Source organism: Oryzias latipes, chromosome 20 (genome assembly GCF_053564925.1).
Source record: "Oryzias latipes strain Hd-rR chromosome 20, Olatipes_Hd-rR_3.1".
NCBI lineage: Eukaryota > Metazoa > Chordata > Actinopteri > Beloniformes > Adrianichthyidae > Oryzias > Oryzias latipes.
Genome location: NC_136256.1, coordinates 14375485 through 14383801, shown reverse-complemented (window position 1 = coordinate 14383801; position 8317 = coordinate 14375485). Strand labels below are relative to the sequence as shown.

Here is an 8317-nt window from a genome sequence, read left to right as displayed (position 1 = left end):
TTTTCACCACTCTGAATCTTTACCAGATGAAAAAATGACTTTGGAAAGAAGTTATAGGTGTGAAGTAGGTGCTACTATTGGTGGGCCACAACTTCCTGCTCTGCTTCATTCTGATGCATTCACTTGCAGACAACTAGATTTATGTACGTTTTTGATTTTCTTGTCCGAGCTGACTAGTGGCTCAGAACTGTACAGCTTGATAGCTCCAATACTGCTCACCCTTTTTGTTGCACTGGTAATGTTAGGTTGGGGTTGTGAGGTGCTGTAAGCTAGTGGGAGAGAGTATGAACAGATGGATGTCGGGAGGCTAAGGCGGGCTTACTCGGAGGTGAATTTCTTTTAATGAACTCCTGCCGCTCTGCAGAAACCATGTCCTAGAAAACAACATGTTTTTTTGTTTTTTTTTTTGGCTAAAAACAGCATAATTATATTTAAAAGACCACTGGGAATGATTTTAAAGCACATAAAAAGATGATCAAAGTGGGACTTGACCTGTCTTTATGGAAGGTATTTCTACATTTTTATCTTTGGCATTATTAAAAGGGGGGTGGGGGGTAAAGTATTACAAACAGGCGCAGCAGCACAGTCACAGTTGTGTTCCTAACCCCCAAAAACAAGTATGAAAGAGACAATATTATGAACAACTCCAGATGATAACATTTCACCTTCTTATACATAACCAGAACCTTCTTATGTGGTTATTGAAGTCATTCTGTCTGTATATAATCTTTAACATCCAAACCAATGATCTCTTTCAAATGGATGACTTAGTCATTATGTCAAATTACTGATCGTTCTCTATCAGACCTTTTGGAACCTCTTTAAATAGATGGTTCCTGTTCTGGCCGACCAAGTTTAAAAGAAAAATACTCATGTTTAATTACTTTTTTTGGCAAGTTCTTTTCTTCCCAGCAGCTGTGTTTCTATAACTCAAGAGAGATGTTGCCTATCTTTGACCTTCCCTGGAGGCGTGTCAGGAAAACCTTTTGCCATATGAGGGGACCCGATGCACTCGCATGTCCCCGTCTGACAAAAAACAGAGCCTTAAAGCTGAGATGAAATCCCTCGAGGTGTTAAGTTTAAGTTACATCACTTCCTCTAAGTCAAAAAACTTTTTTTTTCTTTTGCACAAATTTACCTTTTGTAACTTCAGTTGTCCGAAATAAACTGTAACTGCTAAATTACTCTTTCATTGTTTCATAATGTTTCTCCCCACATCCAGTTAGAGGTTTTCCAAAAGGAACTCTTTGGCCCCAGGCAAAAATGATTTAAGGGTCCAGAGTCAGTTTACCGTGTCCAGTAAAAAGCTTCTAAATGGGACGTGCTGTGCACGCTCCTTCAAGATGCTCTTTTATGCTTGAACGTGTGACATTTATTAGCTGTTAGAAAATGATGTGTTCTTGTTTCCATCCTAAAACCCTTTTTCCATTTTTTTCCTCTTTGTAGAAGTTTTATTCTGATGCCTAGTTTTGCTATAATTTTTGCTCTTTTGCCAGGAGCAAGTTTACGAAGGAGGAGGGGGCTAGCTCTGAGGGAGTTTCAAAATACCTCATGGGTTGCTTTTTCTGTAATGGATCGCAGAGTTTGTGGCTTTTGCTGTCGTTGCTGACAGCTCCAGACTCCCTCCATGATGGTTTTCAAGCATTCTGTTGACTGGGCTATCCAGCATCTCAAACAGTCTGATGCTTCATGAGGTCCAAACACAAAAATCACTGTTCTTGGTTTAATTTTTGAAAGCTTTTGTCAGAACACTGCTGGTCTCATTGTGATCTTTTTATTTTTTTTGTCTAATAAAAAAAATTACCTTTTACTTATTCTGCTGTTCAATTTTTGAATGATTCTCCTTCAGGTCGAGTGAATACCGATACGCTTCAGCTCTAAAAGGTTCTCTAGAGTTGGCGGAGTGTTTATAAAAGGTTGGTCCTGACTTTTTGAGGAGCCATTGATCGTCTGCTAAGCATTTTTATTTTTAAAAGGTAGATTTCTTTAAACTGCCCTCTGACTCATTGCCTGCATGGCCACAAAGTTCTAATAAGCTCTGATTTGAAGTGAATTAAAAAAATTGTGGCCTGCATGCAGCAACTTACAGGCGATAAAAGTAAATTTTCTTCAGGGCATGCCATGTTCTCAAATGATCTCATGCCACTCTGTAAAACTGCAGGTTTATAGTCTGACAGAGGACTTTGGTCACAAAGTTGTTGCTTTTGTTCTTTTTTACGGGATTTCCCGGCCCTTACCTCACCATTAATGTCTTACGTCTTTTCATCAATGATCATAATTCCACTCATTTTTTATCTTTGTGATATAAATGTAAACTGGTATCCTAAATGTAAAAGAATATCGCAGTAATTATCCATATTGAATTTGTTTATGTCTCAACATTTCCTTGTCTTCTGTGATAGAAATCCTAACCTGATATGTTTCTGTCTCCATTACGCTCTGCAGGGCTGCTTTCACAGGCTTGACATTACTTAGATTTAAGGCTCAGGAACCTTCCCTAAAGCTTTGTTCTTCCTTCCAAATCCCTGAGAAGTTATTGTCGGAAGCTTTTATTTCTCTTCTTTTTATTGCTTCGCAGTTGGATCATGGAGTTTTGTGTGTTTGTGTTCTCATGTTTCTTTTGAAACTAGGTCTTATCCTCACAAAGACAACTGAACTCATTCTTATATGTCTAAAGAAAGCATTAGTTGTACAGTGGGGGGGGGGGGGGGGGTCTTGTTCGATGATTCTGTACGTGGTCCTTCTTTAAAGATCAGAGGTCTGTAATGTTTACCACAGCCACACTTCAACTGTGAGAGACAGACTGAAAAGAATTATTCAGGAATTCACATTGTGTGATTTTTAAACATTTCATTTCTACAAAGGTGCTGAAATAAGAATTTGGTCAATCAACTTTACCTCAATAATTTGTATCGCAACCCTGGTTTCAATGACAGACGTCATATGTTTCCTGTGGGTCTTCACTAGGTTTGAACTCACTCTAGCTGCTATTTTGGTCCATTCTTCCTTGTAGATCTTCTTAAGAGCTGAAATGTATTGGAGTTGTTGCTGGGCAACACAGGGTTTCAACTCCCTCCCTATATTCCTGGTAAGAGGAATAATGTGACCTTGGCCCGCCGAGAAGTTGTTACATTACAAACCCAAGCTTTTTCAAATGACAAGTTTTTTGTCTACTCCTGATCCAAAGACAATTTGAAAAAAAGAAATCGTCAGAAAAGCAATTTTCATTTAAATTTTTTTTATACATGTCCTCCATCACAAGAAAAAGACTAAGAACATTTTAAAAACACAATTTTCATTGGCATGGATCTTTAAAACAGTTATCCTGTTTCCTTTGAAGAAAAGCGGCCCCAACGCATGATGCTTCCACCATCATGCTTCACAGTCATTGAGAAATTCTTTCAAAATATTTTTAATAACACAAAAAAACTAAACAATGAGAAAAACTAACTGTTTTGGTTTGATGTTTTCCAATGTCTCTGCAAAGTTTCCATTGAGGAATTAAAGTTTGACAGCTTCCAATAAAATTATGTTTAAATAGCTGAAACCAATAATTAAATAACTATAATAAAGTTGTCAACCAAAATAATAAACCAAGCTTGCAAGTTTTCAATTGTTTTAATTAATACAACACAAATTAGAATGTACTTAAATACAGATAAATATTATTTAAATAAAATATGAATCCGTAAAAACCCTCACATGGTTTTAGCAGACATGTTATATTAGACTGTTGGTTCTGACCCTGTCTGCCGTTATCGGATCTGTTGTTATTACACAGCAGAATTCGGGGTGGCGCGCGCCCGTTTCACTGGTCGGAAGCGTACAGTAGAGATGGCAGCAGAGCCGTAGTAGACTGCGAGGCCTGTACGGTTCCCGACAACCGCTACGTGACGAGCAGGGATTGTAAATGGAGGAGCGAACAAGGTAAAAACAACACCGCCCGTGTTCTTTCTTAACCCATAACACACCAAGTTCCCCTCACGACGGTGAATGTGTATTTTATCCATTTGACTTTGCTTCCCGTCATGGGGGACAATTAGCCAAGCTGCTAAGTAAGTAAGTTAGTTAGCACGCCGGCTAGTAGCTGGTTGCTAACTCTGTTAAGTTTGTTACGTTAGCTAGCTAAAGAAGCTACACACCTAAATAATAAACACACGATAAAGTTTCTTTATGCGTCCTAATATTAACACTTCGATATGTAGGCAACCATTATTAATGGCAATTTAAAGGCTAGGTATCTATAGCCACCATAACAATACTGGGAAGCTTTATTTTAGACTCAAAAGAAATCAGAAAATATCACTCAATATTCGTAAAGGAATAAAATAAAATGGAAAACAGAAAAACACTAAGCAGTCAACATCACGGATAGTGTAGAAAACTGAGATCCTTCCAAAACCTCCCAAATGGCACTTCAGGAATCAAACGTCACTAATTTGAGGATTTAAAAACACCAGTTACAACAGAATTATTGTGTTTAACGAGTCATGCATATGGAGCAGGAGAGTTGTTTAAAAAAAAAAGTAAGATAGCTTTTGAGGTTACGTTATAAACTTTAAATTAAATGTAAAGCTTGGTTAATAGTTTTAATTTCATTGTTGACAGTGTTTTGTAATTCCATGTTGTAAATTGCACTTCAAACAAGGAATTGTATTATTGTTTTGTAATTGCTTGATACATACTGTGATATACAAGTCAATTTATAAAGGTTTTACAGCTACATTTGCAATTGCATTTGAAAATACATTTTTTAAGGGGGAATCCTTTATTTTATTAGAAAACCCTCTTGATTTAATAGATTAAAAGAAATTTTCCATATTCCTTTATTTTCATTGTACTGTCCCCTGGTGCATTTCAAATACACTTTGCAATTCAATTTAATTAACTGTTTAGCCTCTCCTTTTATTTTTTGTGTGACGTTCTGGGGCCTTATAGTAGAGGGAAACTGGTACTTGAAAGTACCCCCGCTCTCTGATTGGTTACACTGTGTCATGCTGTCATGGCTACCTCTTAGAGCAGAGCTGTCCAACCTCTGGTCCTCAAGGTCTACCACCCTGCCTTGTTTTACTGTTTTTCACTGCACCTCTCTCTGCTGACTCAGGTGTCTCCTTGTTCCGCTTAACTGAACTCACCTGATCCGGGTAATCAGCCGCACAAAGTGGAGGCAGAGCTGGAAAACAGGCAGGCCTTGAGGACTGGGGTTGGGCAGCCCTGTTCTATAGGATCATGCTCTTTAACACCAGCTTCTTTTAGTGAATTCACATAGTGGAAGCCACAGCAGTTCTGGATTTTTGGGCTTCAATAACTAGTGATAATTCATCCTTCTGATCACAGATGCAGGTTGTTTATCTTATTGACTTCATTACACTCAGTAGTCCCTTTGAATGAGCTAAAACAACTACAACAGGTGTAGATTTTGTGAGAGGTTTCTTTGCAAGAAAAGCTATTATTGTAGATATCTGATGATTATTTCATAGTGTTAAATCTAAAGAGAAGTAGGGCTGTGGATTATTACTTGAGTGGCAATCTGATTCATCTACAGAAAACACTTGATAGCTTTACTTTGATAGCTTTACTTTGAAGATTGATTCACTTTCTGTGACAGTAGCACAGGTTTGTTTACTTTATATTCTTAAATCCAGCATTATTCAGCAATTTTAAAGTGATAATTACATTGCCTGAAATGTATTTGTATTATACTCTTCTATGTTTATAAAGATCGCAAATGAATGATCTTAAACGTCACAAATATCTGTTTTAAATTTTTCTTGTACTGATTGTGGATATTCTAGTTTCTAGATACTCCTTACAGCCCTTGTGAGAACCTTTTGGCAAAAGCACGCAACATTTTTGATCTTAACAAGTTGTGCCTGACTCTACAATCCATTCTAATTTTTGATCTTTGGTTGTTGTTTAAAGCCAGGCTTAGATTGTTCAGTGACTGTTTCAATCGTCTTTTCCCACACAGCTTTAAACCGGTAAAGTCCTTTTCTTTGGATATCAGTAAAACTGCTCCGTTTCTATGACATCAAGGATTCCTCCTCCTGATCTAGAATTCCCTCTGCAATGCTCATACTGCTGACATGCGGAGTGTGTTGAGGCTTTGTCATTCATCAGCTTCCACTGATCACTTCCCACAACAGAAGCCAGCCTTATCTTTCTGTTCAAGAAAAAAAATTTCACACTATCGTACCAACAGAAATAATTCTCACACACTGATTGATGTCTGATCCTCACATACATATAACTGAGTAAACAACGGCTGATTGATGGCTGCCATGTTTTTTGCAAAGCATTTTAGATAGGGCTGCAGCTATCGATTTTTTTTTTTTGTAATCGATTAATCTAGCACTTGATCGATCGATTAATCGAGTAATCGGATAAAACGATTTGTGTGTGTTTTTGAACAACCAAAACAAATAATGCATAACAAAAATGATGTGGTTGTAAAATGAACAAGCATTTGGCTTTTATTTCTCAACAGAGGTATTTATTTCCAATTCCAAAAGTTTGGCTCCAAAATTTAAGTGCCAAGTTGGCATTGCCAACAATTATAGAACAATGTACAGTTAAGTGAACTTACAGTAACATGTATAACATGTATTGTAAAACTAATATGAATATAAACTTAGTTTTTTGTCTTCTTAATACACAACATTACAAAAAAAGGATTGCACCTTCTGCAAATTTAGTTTAGTTAACCTGGGAACAAAAAATGAATATAAAATATCGAGCCAAACAGGTACACAATGTATACAATGTATAAAAAAATTATGTAAATAAAAGAATTATAAACAATTATAAATAATAAGCTGTAATCTCAAAACAAACATCAAAATGTACGTGTTTGTGTGCGTGCGTGCATGTGTTTGTGTGTGTGTGAAGGGGGTCTTTTTTTAGGCTATACTCTCTTGCAATTGAACGTGATACGTTTACTACTTTAAAACATCATCAAAGTTAAACATCATATCTAGTCAAACCGCATCACGACATCGCTACAAATGCAGTATGGGATTAAAATCAGCGAACATCAATAGGCTTAAACTATGTTAATTTACCTTGTTTCAGCGATGCTTGGTGAAACAGCATAGAGTGGATGTCTTCTGTTCAGATGCTGAATCATGGAAGATGTACTGTTGTCGTATGCCAGCTCTATTTTGCCGTGACATCTCACGTTTTCTGCCGTTTACTTATAGATCTATTCTCCGCCATCGCACCTACTAAATTCAAAAGGCCCGTGTGAATAAACGGTCCGTGTGACACAATCAAATCCCTGCGCCGCGCGTATGGTGCACGTAGGATTTTAACGAGGCTTCGAGGCAGAGTTTTTGCCTCAAGGAATTTTTGTAATCGAGTAACTCGAGTAACTCGAGGAATCGTTTCAGCCCTAATTTTAGAGACTAAAATTAATTACAGGAAATATTCATTCCTATTTAGTAACATTTTGCAATATTATTATTGGGTGAGAGGAGAAAGGTGTTGATGAGTTGATCGGTTTAGATGGAGCATTTGAGGTTATCATTTCAGCATTTGTCAAAAGATCTGTGCATGATGAGAACTCAGAAAAACACTTATGTTCATGTGTCTATATTATTTTTAATTTTTGGAAACATGCAAAATATTTCTGAAGACTGAAAACATTTTACAAGTTTGCAGAAAATCTTTACAGCTGTAAATCTCCTTTACACACACTCAAATATTTTTACAGCCATCAATCCTTTTTATACGAGGATACATTGGTATTGCAAAAGCAAAAAACCTTTCTGCTATTACAACTTTTTTTTTTTTAACAGATGCAGACATTTTGTTTGAAGAGGCAAAACATACTTGCATGTGTGAACATCATTTTAACACAAACTACAAAATACCAATAAAAGAAATATAACTCTATAGCAATAGGGAACCTGCTGAGTTACATTAGCAGTGGTTTGATATCCTGCTTGACACTCCATTTGTCATGGCAACAGACAGCATTATCATGCAAGCACAGATGAGTAAATATTAGATCAAATGAGGCCTCATGGCTTCAACTTTTTAAAGGAAAACATTTGGGCCCATTTTCCTACAATGAATCCGGTGAATGTAGCATTCCCAAACTATATGCTTGATGCTATGGGCTGTAACCTGTAGTTAAAAATAAACTTAACAAGAAAACATCCAGCCAGTAATTTATACAAATGTTGCTATTTTATGAAGCTCCATGTATGCTGGAAAAAAACAACAACAGAATTTTGTCTGCGGTGCGCGTCTCCGTTGTGTGGTCACACGACTGTCAGCTAATTTATGTTAACATGCATTATCCTGTGAGCATGTC

General features: G+C 36.9%; 1 protein-coding gene across 2 annotated transcripts in view; it reads left to right on the top strand.

Moving 5' to 3' along the window:
• The first annotated feature begins 3699 nt into the window (after window positions 1-3699).
• wwp1 (WW domain containing E3 ubiquitin protein ligase 1) overlaps window positions 3700-8317 on the top strand; it is a 39873-nt gene continuing 35255 nt past the window's right edge. The window contains exon 1 of one of the 2 annotated variants that reach the window (XM_023950410.2): window positions 3700-3927. The gene's annotated coding sequence lies outside the window, so the exon portion shown is untranslated. The remainder of the gene's footprint in view (window positions 3928-8317) is intronic. The other variant, XM_078938389.1, reaches the window with a different exon arrangement.